The following is a 14,348-nucleotide window of genomic DNA, read 5'->3' as shown; positions in this document are numbered from 1 at the left end:
CAGGGAGGCAAGGGCAGAGCCAGCAAGGGGTACAGGACATGAAAAATCGGGCCTAGTTAAGTTATCACAAGATGAGACAGAGAAGCTGAATGCTCCCTTGACGATAGTTGAACTTCAAAAAGCAATAAAATCACAAAAACTTCGGACTGCACCAGGCCCAGATGGGTTCACGTGGGAATACTATAGATCCTTGCCACCAGAAGCACTGGCCCCCTTGCTTACATACTAGGAAGCGGTGATCTCAAAGGGACAATTTCCGAGGTATGCAAATACAGCCTTAATAATGTAGGAGTGGCCACCGGATCCGGCCTGCAACACCACTGGATCAGGACTGTCAGGACGGCCTCAAGCCCATATTTACCCAAGGACTTTGCCTTCTTTATACCACATTCCAGACCTGAACTTTTACAGAACTTTTACATTCTCTTGTACTGTGCCTTAACTACAAACTGTCAGATCCTGCTTGCAAGATACCAAAGTTGCTGGAATAACTGTTTGAGACAGGATGCAGGTGCAGTAGATAACCGCTTGTAACATTTAGTAGCCAAGGCTTGCACACAAAACCAGTCTGCACGTAGATGCTACATGAATAAAAGATAGTCTGGGAGTGTAGCCACCCCCACCCTGCATCTCTGAGCCTTAAGCTCCATTGAGCCTTATCAACTCTGTGAAAGAAGCATTGTGTGATTATGTGTGTGTGTGCTAAAACAGGGCGATAAGTTTCGTTTTCTTTGCTAGTATCATTTCAGTATTATGACGTGTGTATGTACTGTAAGAACTACAAAAACTACAAATGTTTACTGCGCATGTCAACTGTGATGTATAAGGGGCCTAATGCGCAGGCCCACAGGGGAGGTATAAATGTAAGTGTCAGCTGATTTCTGACACACAGTATCCTGAGACTGAACTCAGTGCTGTACATTGCTAGCAATAAAAGCTGTCTTGCCTTTGGAACCTGTTGCCTCTTGTCTCCTGATTCACTAGCTGAGAATCCTGTTACAATAACACTAATCCCGAAACCAGGCAGAGCGCCAGATAATGCAGACTCCTACAGACCCATATCATTACTAAACGTAGATATCAAGTTGCTAGCAAAAATACTGGCAGACCCACTAGCAGAACTCCTGCCCCGACTTATAGGGCCAGAGCAGGTAGGGTTTGTGAGGAATAGACAGTCAACACAAAACGTACGTAGACTGTTACTAGCTATGGCGGCCTGCTCGGAAAGGGAGGTACCTGCATTGGTAGTTAGTCTAGATGCCGAAAAGGCGTTCGACAAAGTGCAGTAGGACTATCTGTTTTACACATTAGAACACATGGGGTTTGCAGGGTGATATTTGGAGGCCATTAAGACTTTATATCGGGCACCACAGGCCAGTGTACTGGTCAATGGCCTGAAAGAACAGGAATTTGAAATCCAAAAAGGTACGAGACAGGGCTGTCCCCTCTCTCCCTTATTATTTGCTGTGCATCTTGAAAGGGGATAAGGGAGTGGAAGGGGTCTCCTTTGGGGAAAAGTGTATTAAAGTGCTGGCATACGCAGACGACTTACTTTTAACACTACTTGACCCACAGAAGTCAGTCCCAATGCTTTTAGAAAACATTAGACGCTTTGGGCAATTTTCAGGTTTTAAATTGAACCCAGTGGAGGAGTGGCCTAGTGGTTAGCGTGGTGGACTTTGGTCCTGGGGAACTGGGTTCGATTCCCACTGCAGGCACAGGCAGCTCCTTGTGACTCTGAGCAAGTCACTTAACCCTCCATTGCCCCAGGTACAAATAAGTACCTGTATATAATATGTAAGCCACATTGAGCCTGCCATGAGTGGGAAAGCGCGGGGTACAAATGTAACAACAAAAAAAAACCAAACCTACACAAATCGTCCGCTATGGCGGTCAGGGTGGAGGGGAGAGGAGGGTGGGGACACCGATTCTCTTTTCAGTGGGCACCACACAAGCTGAAGTATTTGGGAGTGGGAATCCCGGTAAACTTAAACACAATATATGACCTTAATATTCAGAGACTCTTCCAGGAAATTAAGATTAGTCTGAGTGCGTGGGTGAAGCTGCCACTCTCATTACTGGGCAGAAGTGCTTTGTTCAACATGATGATTGCACCAAGGTGGCTGTATGTAATGCAGATGTTGCCTGTATATTTGACACGAAGAGATGAGAGAACATTGCACACTATGATACAAGGCTTCCTGTGGTGAGGGCGTAAGGCTCGACTATCTATAGCCACACTGTGCATCCCAGTAGAATATGGTGGCCTGGGACTCTTAGCCAGTGGCATGAGGAATATAAATGACTGCTTTCGGAATACACAAGATTTCTCAGACACTGCTCTAGAACTGGCCCTCACGGGGGGAGTCCATTTCAGTAGCTACCTCCATTCCTCTGGGGCGCCTATTCCATATATGCTATGCTATTCCAGGATTATGACATTTGTGGTATCAGTTTGGAGGTGGATTTGTCGTTTGCATCACTTCACACCAAAGGTGACCCCGTTGTAACAATGCAGCTTTTGCACCGGGCTGCCTCTATATTTCATTCCGCAGATGGGAGAGACGAGGCATCAAATATTTGTTGCAGGTGGTCACCAGAGATGGACATATGAGACCATTTTCGGAACTGCAAGAGGAGTTTGGAGTGCTTAAGACATATCAATTTTATTATGAACAGCTAAGACATTACATACACTCTTTGCCATGGGACTCCCTTGCAGAAGATGTTCAAGAGGAACTTTCTGCAGCATTCTCCCTGGAATCTCAACAAAAAGTGCCACTCTCATACCATCACCAGCATATAAAAGATACTGCTCAAGAACTGGATTGTGGACCGCAGACCTTCAGGTGGACATAACAGCAGCACAAATCAAGGCTCACGTTCTCTCGATCAGACGAACAACTAATCAATCCACACACTGGGAATTACAGTATAAATTTGCCCTTCGTCTATACGTACCCCCAAGGAGGGCGTTCTACATGGGTCTCTCTCCCTGGGGATTTTGTCCCAAATGTGGGGCAAAATCTGGGACATATGTTTTGGTCCTGTGTAAAAATACAGAAGTATTGGAGAGATATTATAAAGTATGTGAACACAATCTGGAACCAAAGCTGGAGATGCGCCCCAGGACAAGAGGCTTTGCAGCACTTGTGACTTGTGCAATTATTGTAAGCAAACAAGTTATCTCGATGGAGTGGTTGGCTCCTCGGGCCCCAACACTCCAGCAGTGGCGAACGAGAATGCTATGGCTGCTACGTATGGAGAGAGTGGGCATAGTGGACTTTGATACCACCAAAAGGAAACAGTTTCAATATCAGGGGACCCCCTTCTGGAACACATTAACTCTGGCAGCGCGCAGCTATTTGTTAAACCTGTAACATATACATTGTGAGAAGAAGGATAGACAACGGGGAAGGGGGAGGATAGAAAGGGGAAAAAAGGGGTATGTTGGGAAGGGGAGGGTAGTAAAAGAGGTACAAATGTTCTTAATCTGTATGATTTCAGTTCGAATGTGTGTGTTTATTAATAAGTACCTACATTGGATACACAGGGAGGGGATGTTGATGTGGGGGGAGGATAATTGGGGGTAAAAACGAAAAAGGATGTTGGTAACATGATAAAACTGTTTCAAATGTGCAGTGCAATGTACAATATGCCATCAATAAACATGATTTAAATATAAAAGCTGCATTTATTTCTCTGCGTGTACTTTTTTACATACATATACGGTTATGCAATTTTATAAAAGCCTTTTTCTACATGTAAATCAGGTTTTACACATGGAAACGCCTATATAAACTCACCCCACCCACCCCTATCCCACCATGTGTGTCAGTAGAATTTTCAAACGGAAACTTAGAGGGGAACTCCAAATGCCACAGGGACTATTATTATTACTCTTTCTGGGTATAATTTAATAACTGCTAACATCAGTGAAAGATATGCAAATACTTTCCACTATGTAGATTCTGCACAAGGAGAGGAATGGCCACTAGGAAAAAGGAAGTGAGAATGCCTCTGTGTACGTCTCTGGTGAGACCTCATTTACAGCACTGTGTACAATGTCAGTATCCTGCCTCCAACAGTGGCCAATCCAGGTCAGAAGAACCTGGCAGAAACCCAATTAGTAGTAACATTCTATGCTACCAATCCCGGGGCAAGCAGTGGCTCCCCCCAGATATCCATCTCAATAACAGACTAAGGGCTTTTCCTCCAGGAACTTGTCCAAACCTTTTTAAAACCCAGATACAATAACCGCCATTACTACATCCTTCATCCTCCAGCAGCGAGTTCCAGACCTTAACTATTCTTTGAGTGAAAAATATTTCCTCCTATTTGTTTTAAAAGTATTTTTATTTAATTTTATTGAATGTCCCCTGGTCTTTGTACTTTTTGAAAGAGTGAAAAATCGATTCACTTACACATTCTACATGACTCAGGATTTTATACACCTCAATCATATCCCCTCTCAGCCATCTCTTTTCCAAGCTATACAACCCATAAGTACATAAGTACATAAGTAATGCCATACTGGGAAAAGACCAAGGGTCCATCGAGCCCAGCATCTTGTCCACGACAGCGGCCAATCCAGGCCAAGGGCACCTGGCAAGCTTCCCAAACGTACAAACATTCTATACATGTTATTCCTGGGATTTTGGATATTTCCAAGTCCGTTTAGTAGCGGTTTATGGACTTGTCCTTTAGGAAACCGTCCAACCCCTTTTTAAACTCTGCTAAGCTACCCGCCTTCACCACATTTTCCGGCAATGAATTCCAGAGTTTAATTACACGTTGGGTGAAGAAACATTTTCTCCGATTTGTTTTAAATGTACTACACTGTAGTTTCATCGCATGCCCCCTAGTCCTAGTATTTTTGGAAAGCGTGAACAGACACTTCACATCCACCTGTTCCACTCCACTCATTATTTTATATACCTCTATCATGTCTCCCCTCAGCCGTCTCTTCTCAAAGCTGAATAGCCCTAGCCTCCTTAGTCTTTCTTCATAGGGAAGTTGTCCCATCCCCGCTATCATTTTAGTCGCCCTTCGCTGCACCTTTTCCAACTGTACTATATCTTTCTTGAGATGCGGCGACCAGAATTGAACACAATACTCAAGGTGCGGTTGCACCATGGAGCGATACAACGGCATTATAACATCCTCACACCTGTTTTCCATACCTTTCCTAATAATACCCAACATTCTATTCGCTTTCCTAGCCGCAGCAGCACACTGAGCAGAAGGTTTCAGTGTGTTATCGACGATGACACCCAGATCTCTTTCTTGGTCCGTAACTCCTAACGTGGAACCTTGCATGACGTAACTATAATTCGGGTTCTTTTTTCCCACAGGCATCACCTTGCACTTGCTCACATTAAACGTCATCTGCCATTTAGCCGCCCAGTCTCCCAGTCTCGTAAGGTCCTCTTGTAATTTTTCACAATCCTGTCGCGAGTTAACGACTCTGAATAACTTTGTGTCATCAGCAAATTTAATTACCTCGCTAGTTGCTCCCTTCTCTAAATCATTTCTAAATATATTAAAAAGCAGCGGTCCTAGCACAGACCCCTGTGCAGTCCATCACAATCCACAATTTTGTTTGTTCACTCTCTCATCGTGGATTGTGGTGGACTGCACCACGTAGCTTATTGCTCCTCATTTTGAGAGGTTCAGATGCTTAATCTATACACATCAATTTGCTGACCCCCGAGGAAGGTTTTGTAGCCGAAACACAGACTGCGTAGGGTCCCAATAAACTCTGATTTTGGTGCTTTTACCACCGTGGTTTCAGTACTGGTCTTTTGGACTTGGTTTTCTTCCACCCTTGTGTACTTTGCTTCTTTTAGTTGTTCCTTCCACCATGCTTAGATATTTATATACACCTTCCTGTTCAAGTTCCTTTATCTCACAGTGTTCAGTCAGAGCTATTTTCAGTTTTGCTCAACTTTCACCTAAGGAAAGCACCTTAGCACATTTGTCCATATTTTTCTCCAAGGTGGATTCTTTCATATTTTCTTACATCAGATTTGCTGTGGAAACATTTATTACATTCCTATATGATTTTTCTCCAGTGTGGATTCTTTCATGAATTCTGAGTTTATTTTTTGCATTGAAGCTCTTACCACATTCAGAACATTTAAATGGTTTTTCTCCAGTGTGGATTCTTTCATGAATTCTGAGGTTATTCTTTCGATTGAAGCTCTTACCACATTCAGAACATTTAAATGGTTTTTCTCCAGTGTGGATTTGTTCATGAATTCTGAGTTCACTTTTTGCATTGAAGCTTTTACCACATTCAGAACATTTAAATGGTTTTTCTCCAGTGGATTCGTTCATGAATTCTGAGTTCACTTTTTCCATTGAAGCTTTTACCACATTCAGAACATTTATGTGGTTTTTCACCAGTGTGGATTCTTTCATGAATTTTCAGATAAAATTTGTCGCTGAAGCTTTTACCACATTCAGAACATTTAAATGGTTTTTCTCCAGTGTGGATTCGTTCATGAGCTCTGAGTTTATTTTTTGCATTGAAGCTTTTACCACATTCAGAACATTTAAATGGTTTTTCACCAGTGTGGATTCTTTCATGAATTTTCAGATAAAATTTGTTGCTGAAGCTTTTACCACATTCAGAACATTTAAATGGTTTTTCACCAGTGTGGATTCTTTCATGAATTCTGCATTGACTTTTTGTTTGGAAGCTTTTACCACATTCAGAACATTTAAATGGTTTTTCTCCAGTGTGGATTCTTTCATGAATTCTGAGATCCTTTTTTCCATTGAAGTTTTTACCACATTCAGAACATTTATATGGTTTTTCACCAGTGTGGATTCTTTCATGAATTCTGCATTGACTTTTTGTTTGGAAGCTTTTACCACATTCAGAACATTTAAACGGTTTTTCTCCAGTGTGGATTCGTTCATGAATTCTGAGTTGACTTTTTCCACTGAAGCTTTTTCCACATTCAGAACATTTAAATGGTTTTTCTCCAGTGTGGATTCGTTCATGAATTCTGAGATTCTTTTTTCCACGGAAGTTTTTACAACATTCAGAACATTTATATGGTTTTTCACCAGTGTGGATTCTTTCATGAATTCTGAGTTGATTTTTTCTTTGGAAGCTTTTACCACATTCAGAACATTTAAATGGTTTTTCTCCAGTGTGGATTCGTTCATGAATTCTGAGCGTATCCTTTCGATTGAAGCTCTTACCACATTCAGAACATTTAAATGGTTTTTCTCCAGTGTGGATTCGTTCATGAATTCTGAGTTCACTTTTTCCTTTGAAGCTTTTACCACATTCAGAACATTTAAATGGTTTCTCTCCAGTGTGGATTCGTTCATGAATTCTGAGTTCACTTTTTCCTTTGAAGCTTTTACCACATTCAGAACATTTAAATCGTTTTTCTCCAGTGTGGATTCGTTCATGAATTCTGAGGTTATTCTTTTGATTGAAGCTGTTACCACATTCAGAACATTTAAATGGTTTTTCTCCAGTGTGGATTCGTTCATGAATTCTGAGTTGACTTTTTCCATTGAAGCTTTTACCACATTCAGAACATTTGTTTGGTTTTTCTGCACTGTGGATTCTTTCATGAATTCTGAGGTTACTTTTGTTGCTGATTCTTTTACTTTGTCTGAGATTTGGCCAGTTGGTGGAATTTCTCTCTTGTTCAATACATACATTCAAGCTCTCTCCTTTTCGGGTATTTTCTTGCAAGCTTACACTACTAATGCCTCCAACACTATCAGCTGAAGGATCAGGGCTGTCTCTGGAGGGGTTGTTTTCTTTCCATTCCTCCTTCTGTTCTCCATCACACCCTTTCATTCTCTTATTCCCAAATCCATCATCTGCTGGATAAAAATGAAAGTATGTACATAAATTATACAGCTATTTAGTAAGACATATATAGGCAAATATCCCATCATAAGTATTTAAAGTCACTTGCTGGTAGACAGTGTAAGTGAGCAATGGCACATGAAGAGACATAAACAGACCATCCTGATCTCATCTGTTGGTTCTGGACATTTCATCCTCCCCTGCAGTCTCTGCAGTGATTCCCTTCACTCTGATTATATTCACTAACCAAAAACTCAATGTGAAAATATAGAAATACACCACAGCACACAGCAATGATTTTTTTTGACATAGGAATTCCTTGCTCACCACTCTTGGTCACTGAAAGGAACCTCTTCCATTTTCAGGATCTCTACTATGGGTTCAGTGGCATAGGTGTCACTATGGGGGTGGAAATGCCCCTCTCCCTTGCAACCATAGTGAAAACTAGTGCCAAAGCTGCACATCTCCTTATTTCCCTCCTCACAGTCCCTCCAATCTTACAGGCAGTAACTACTAGGCTATTCCTCCACTCTGAAGCTGCCCATGGATGGAAAGGAGGGAAAGGGAAGGGAGAGGGGGACATGGTGCCCATGGATGGAATGGAGAGGGGAGAAGCTGCACATGGATTGAAGAGAGGGGAAGATTTGGAAGGAAGCAGAAAAATGGAAGAAAGCTAAAAGATCAGTGCTAAAAATGGATGTAGGGCCGGAAATGAAAAAGAAAGATGTGAGAAAAGAAATAGCACATAAACAAGAGCTCCTGGAAACAGTTAAGCGTACAGAGGTAGGGAAAAAGAACCAGAGACTGGAAACAAGATGATTAGAAAAATACAATTGCCAGATTACAAAGATAGGGAAAATGATTTTATTTTCAGTTAGTGATAGAATTATGTCAGTTTTGAGAATTTACTTCACTATACATGAGGAAATGCATTTCCTTCTAATTGGTTTTGCACTGCATGCAAAATCTGGCATCTTGAGTTTCAGTTTAATTTTTGCCTACATTAGTACTTTTACCCCCCTGTTTACTAAGCCGCGCAGCTTAGTAAATAGGGGGGGGTCAGGGCCGGTCTTAGCAAGTGCGGGGCCCTATGCAGACCAATTTCATGGGGCCCCACCCTAGCCCAGCCCCCACCTTAACTCCGCCCCCACCCTAGCTCCAGGGCTGGCCACCCCTCCTTCCGAGCTCCAAGGCCCCCAAGCTCCAGGGCTTGTTGGTTCTGCACAGTCAATGCCAACTGAAAACCATGTCTTTTTCACAAACACATACAATGCAACACCACAGAAACAGAAAATGTCCCCTAGTACTGTGCAAAATATAAAGACAGCAGATGTAAATTTGAAAAAATTAACAAATACCAATCACCACTTTACAAATTAACAAATAGAAAAGAAATAAATATAGAAAATAAAATAATACCATTTTATTGGACTCATACATTTAGCTTTCAGAGGCCAAAACATCCTTCCTCAGGTCAATACAGTATGTTACAGTATCCTATCCTGACCTGAGGAAGGGGGTTTTGTTCTCCAAAAGTTTGCCAAAATGTATTAAAATTAGTCCAATAAAAAGACTACCTTGTTTACATGTTCTATTATAAACATTTATTAACACAGCTACAATACTACTTTATCCTAAAGCAAAAAAATAAAAATATATATTTTATTTACAGTTTGTTGTCTCTGGTTTCTGCTTTCCTCATCTTCTTTTCACTGTCTTCCTTCCATCCAGCATCTGTCTTCGTTCTCTCTCTGCCATCCAGTGTCTGCCCTCTCTGCTGTCCCCTCCATCCAAATGTCTGCCCTCTCTCCCTGCCCCTTCCATCCACATCGGCCCTCTATCTCTGCCCCTTCCATCCACCATCTGCCCGTCTGCCCTCTCCCCCTTCCATCCACTGTCTGCCCTTTCTCTCTGCCCCTTCAATCCACCATTTGCCCTCCCTCTCCCATCCATCCGGGTCTGCCCTCCCTCTCGCTCCCCCTTCCATCCAGGATCTGCCCCTCTCTCGGCCCCTTTTTTTCAGCCCCCAGTTCCAGCCCCACTATCCCACCAGTCCCCTGTTTCAGCCCCAGCCCTTTTCTCCCACATCCCGAGCTTCAGCCCCCCAGCCATTTCTCCCTGTCCCCTTTTCAGCCCCCCCGTTTTAGCCCCAGCCCTTTTCTCCCACCAGTCCCGAGCTTCAGCCCCCAGCCACTTCTCCCTGTCCCCTTTTCAGCCCCCAGTTTCAACCCCAGTCCCCAGCCCTTTTCTCTCACCAGTCCCAAGCTTGAGCCCCAGCCACTTCTCCCTATCTCTTCAGCCCCCAGTACCCACAGTTTTAGCCCCTGCCCCTTTTCAGCCTCCAGGCCCAGTACTAGCCCCCTTATCCCACCTACCCTCCTTTTGAGCCCCCAGTTCCAGCCCCCTTCATCCACATGCCTTGTATTAGGGCCCCCCTTTTCAGCCCCAGAACCATTCTCCCACCTGACCCACGCATGCCCCATTTTCCCACCAGCCCCATGCATGGCCCCCATTTTCCCATATGGCCTCTTCTCAAACCCCAGTTCCAGCCCCCCTTCTCCCATCTGAGAGCCCCCTCCCTTCCTCCCATTCGAGAACCCCCTCGCCTCCCCACCCCAGTCCCTGGCTTCCGCCATCCGAAAACCCCCTCCCCCATCTGAGAACCCCCATCCCACATCCTTCTCCCATCTGAGTCCCCCTTACCCCCTCCCCCATCTGAGAACCCCCATCTCACACCCTTCTCCCATCTGAGTCCCCCCGACCCGACCCACCTACCAACTCTGTTCTCCTGCTGCCTGGCGCCACCCACTGCCTTTAAAAAAAAATTGTGAAGCGCTGGAGTAGCAGGAGAACAGAGTTGGTAGGTGGGTCGGGTCGGGGGGACTCAGAGGAAGGTGGGACTCAATGTGGGAAGGCCCAACGATGTCCAGGAGATTTTTACTGGCAGGGCAGACGCGAGGCGCTGCTGCCTGCTACTCCGGCGCGTCTCAAATTTTTTTTAAAGGTAGGACAGGGTGGTAGGAGCAGCGATCAACCGTCAGGGGGTGGGAGCGGCGGGCGGGGCGACCTCAGGTGCGCCACACGGGGCCCCCTTGAGCACGGGGCCCTATGTGGTCGCCTCGCCCTAAGACCGGCCCTGGGGGGGGTTAGTTTGTGGTTGCTTACCCTGTATTTGAACAGGGGCTCTCTGTGTTCTGAGACCAGGATGGGGTGCTGTGGAAGAGTATGAGTGAGGAAGGAGATCCCAAGGGGTTCAAGTGAGGGTAGAAACATAGTAAATGTTGTCAAACAGAGGCAACAGTAGATGGGGTAGAAGGTAAGAGAGAGAATGGCCTGGAGACAAGTGAAGGATGGAGAGACAGGGATGGAACTGGAGCTGATGAGGGGATGAAAAGCAGTGGAGAGTAGATGAGGGCTCAGAGGGTGAGTACAGAGGATAGAAATGGGGGACTAGAGAGTGGGTGAAAGACAAAGGGGGGCGGGATTGGCAGACTGGGGAAGGAGAAAGACAGAGGGGGCAATGAAATTGCTGGAAAGAAGGTAAGAAGGAGATAAGGCGACTAAGTACTAGAAGGCGAAAGAAAGGGAGAATGAGGGCTAAAAATCAAATATGGGTGGATATAGAAGTAGAGACGAGAAAAATGAGCATAAAAAGAAAGAAAGATCAGTGCCAGATGGATGTAGAGAAGAAATGGAAAGGCAAACCTGAAAAAAAATTTAGAAGACTGACACAAATAGTGGAACAGACTGGGACTAACTCAATTAGAAAAGTACCCATTCAACAAAGGAAAAACAGAAAAACATATTTTTATTTAATACTTTTTAAGGATTGGTATGTGTCTGCTTTGGGAAAGATACATCTTTTCTATTTTTGTATTTATTTATTATTTATTTATTTTTGTGCCCCGCGCTTTCCCACTCATGGCAGGCTTAATGCTGCAGGCAATGGAGGGTTAAATGACTTGCCCGCCTGTGCTGGGAATCGAACTCAGTTCCTCAGGACCAAAGTCCACCACCCTAACCACTAGGCCACTCACTCCACTATTTAACAGAGATCCACCCCAGGATACTGAGGGAGCTCAGAGAAGTTCTGGCGGGTCCCCTTAAAGATTTGTTTAATAAATCCTTGCAGACGGGAGAGGTTCCAAGGGATTGGAGAACGGCAGATGTGGTCCCTCTTCACAAAACTGGTGACAGGGAAGAAGCTGGTAACTACAGGCAGGTAAGCTTCACTTCGGTTATTGGAAAAGTAATGGAAGCGATGCTGAAGGAAATGATAGTGAATTTCCTGGACGCCAATAAGTTGCAAGATCCGAGACAACATGGTTTTACCAAAGGGAAATCGTGCCAAACAAATCTCATTGAATTCTTTGATTGGGTGACAGGAGAATTGAATCAGGGACGAGCTATAGTCATAATCTACTTAGATTTCAGCAAAGCTTTTGACACGGTTCCCCACAGGAGGCTTTTAAATAAACTGGATGGGCTGAAGATAGGACCCGAAGTGGTGAACTGGATTAGGAACTGGTTGACGGACAGACGCCAGAAGGTGGTGGTGAATGGAATTTGCTCGGAAGAGGGAAAGGTGAGTAGTGGAGTGCCTCAAGGATCGGTGCTGGGGACGATTCTGTTCAATATATTTGTGAGTGACATTGCCGAAGGGTTAGAAGGTAAAGTTTCCCAATTTGCGGATGATACTAAGATCTGTAACAGAGTGGACACCCCGGAGGGAGTGGAAAACATGAAAAAGGATCTGAGGAAGCTAGAAGAATGGTATAAGGTTTGGCAATTAAAATTCAATGCGAAGAAATAGCGAATGATACATACCTGTAGCAGGTGTTCTCCGAGGACAGCAGGCTGATTGTTCTCACAACTGGGGGGGTTGACGTCCACGGCAGCCCCCACCAACCGGAACAAAACTTCGCGGGCGGTCCCGCACGCAGGGCACGCCCACCGCGCATGCGCGGCTGCCTTCCCGCCCGTGGGCGACCGTTCCCGCTCAGTTGAATGACAAGCAAATGATCAAAAACGCAACTCCAAGGGGTGGAGGGAGGGTAGGTGAGAACAATCAGCCTGCTGTCCTCGGAGAACACCTGCTACAGGTATGTATCATTCGCTTTCTCCGAGGACAAAGGCTGCTTGTTCTCACGACTGGGGTATCCCTAGCTCTCAGGCTCACTCAAAACAAGAACCCAGTTCAATTTAACCTCGCAACGGCGAGGGTATAACAGAAATTGACCTACGAAGAACAACTAACTGAGAGTGCAGCCTGAACAGAATAAATCGGGTCCTGGAGGGTGGAGTTGGATTTACACCCCAAACAGATTCTGCAGCACCGACTGCCCGAACCGACTGTCGCGTCGGGTATCCTGCTGGAGGCAGTAATGTGATGTGAATGTGTGGACAGATGACCACGTCGCAGCCTTGCAAATCTCTTCAATAGTGACTGACTTCAAGTGAGCCACCGACGCTGCCATGGCTCTGACACTATGAGCCGTGACATGACCCTCAAGAGTCAGCCCAGCCTGGGCGTAAGTGAAGGAAATGCAATCTGCTAGCCAATTGGAGATGGTGCGTTTCCCGACAGCGACCCCTATCCTGTTAGGGTCGAAAGAAACAAACAATTGGGCGGACTGTCTGTGGGGCTGTGTCCGCTCCAAGTAGAAGGCCAATGCTCTCTTGCAGTCCAATGTGTGCAACTGATGTTCAGCAGGGTGGGTATGCGGTCTGGGAAAGAATGTTGGCAAGACAATTGACTGGTTAAGATGGAACTCCGACACCACCTTTGGCAGGAACTTTGGGTGAGGGCGGAGCACTACTCTGTTGTGATGAAATTTAGTATACGGAGCATGAGCTACCAGGGCTTGAAGCTCACTGACCCTATGAGCTGAAGTAACTGCCACCAAGAAAATGACCTTCCAGGTCAAGTACTTCAGATGGCAGGAATTCAGTGGCTCAAAAGGAGGTTTCATCAGCTGGGTGAGGACGACGTTGAGATCCCATGACACTGCAGGAGGCTTGACAGGGGGCTTTGACAAAAGCAAGCCTCTCATGAATCGAACGACTAAAGGCTCTCCAGAGATGGCTTTACCCTCTACACGATAATGGTAAGCACTAATCGCACTAAGGTGATTCCTTACTGAGTTGGTCTTGAGGCCAGACTCTGATAAGTGCAGAAGGTATTCAAGCAGGTTCTGTGCAGGACAAGAACGAGGTTCTAGGGCCTTGCTCTCACACCAAACGACAAACCTCCTCCACTTGAAAAAGTAACTCTTTTTAGTGGAATCCTTCCTAGAGGCAAGCAAGACATGGGAGACACCCTCAGACAAACCCAGCGAAGCGAAATCTACGCCCTCAACATCCAGGCCGTGAGAGCCAGAGACTGAAGGTTGGGGTGCAGAAGCGCTCCGTCGTTCTGCGAAATGAGGGTCGGAAAAAACTCCAATCTCCACGGTTCTTTGGAGGACAACTCCAGAAGTAGAGGGAACCAGATCTGACAGGGCCA

General features: G+C 45.2%; 1 pseudogene; it reads right to left on the bottom strand.

Annotated features, from left to right (window-relative positions):
- The window catches only part of LOC115464598, a 274,379-nt pseudogene that overhangs the window by 240,135 nt on the left and 19,896 nt on the right, over positions 1 to 14,348 (bottom strand).

This window comes from Microcaecilia unicolor, chromosome 1, assembly GCF_901765095.1.
Source record: "Microcaecilia unicolor chromosome 1, aMicUni1.1, whole genome shotgun sequence".
NCBI classification, from domain to species: domain Eukaryota; kingdom Metazoa; phylum Chordata; class Amphibia; order Gymnophiona; family Siphonopidae; genus Microcaecilia; species Microcaecilia unicolor.
This window is presented reverse-complemented; position numbering and strand designations above follow the sequence as displayed.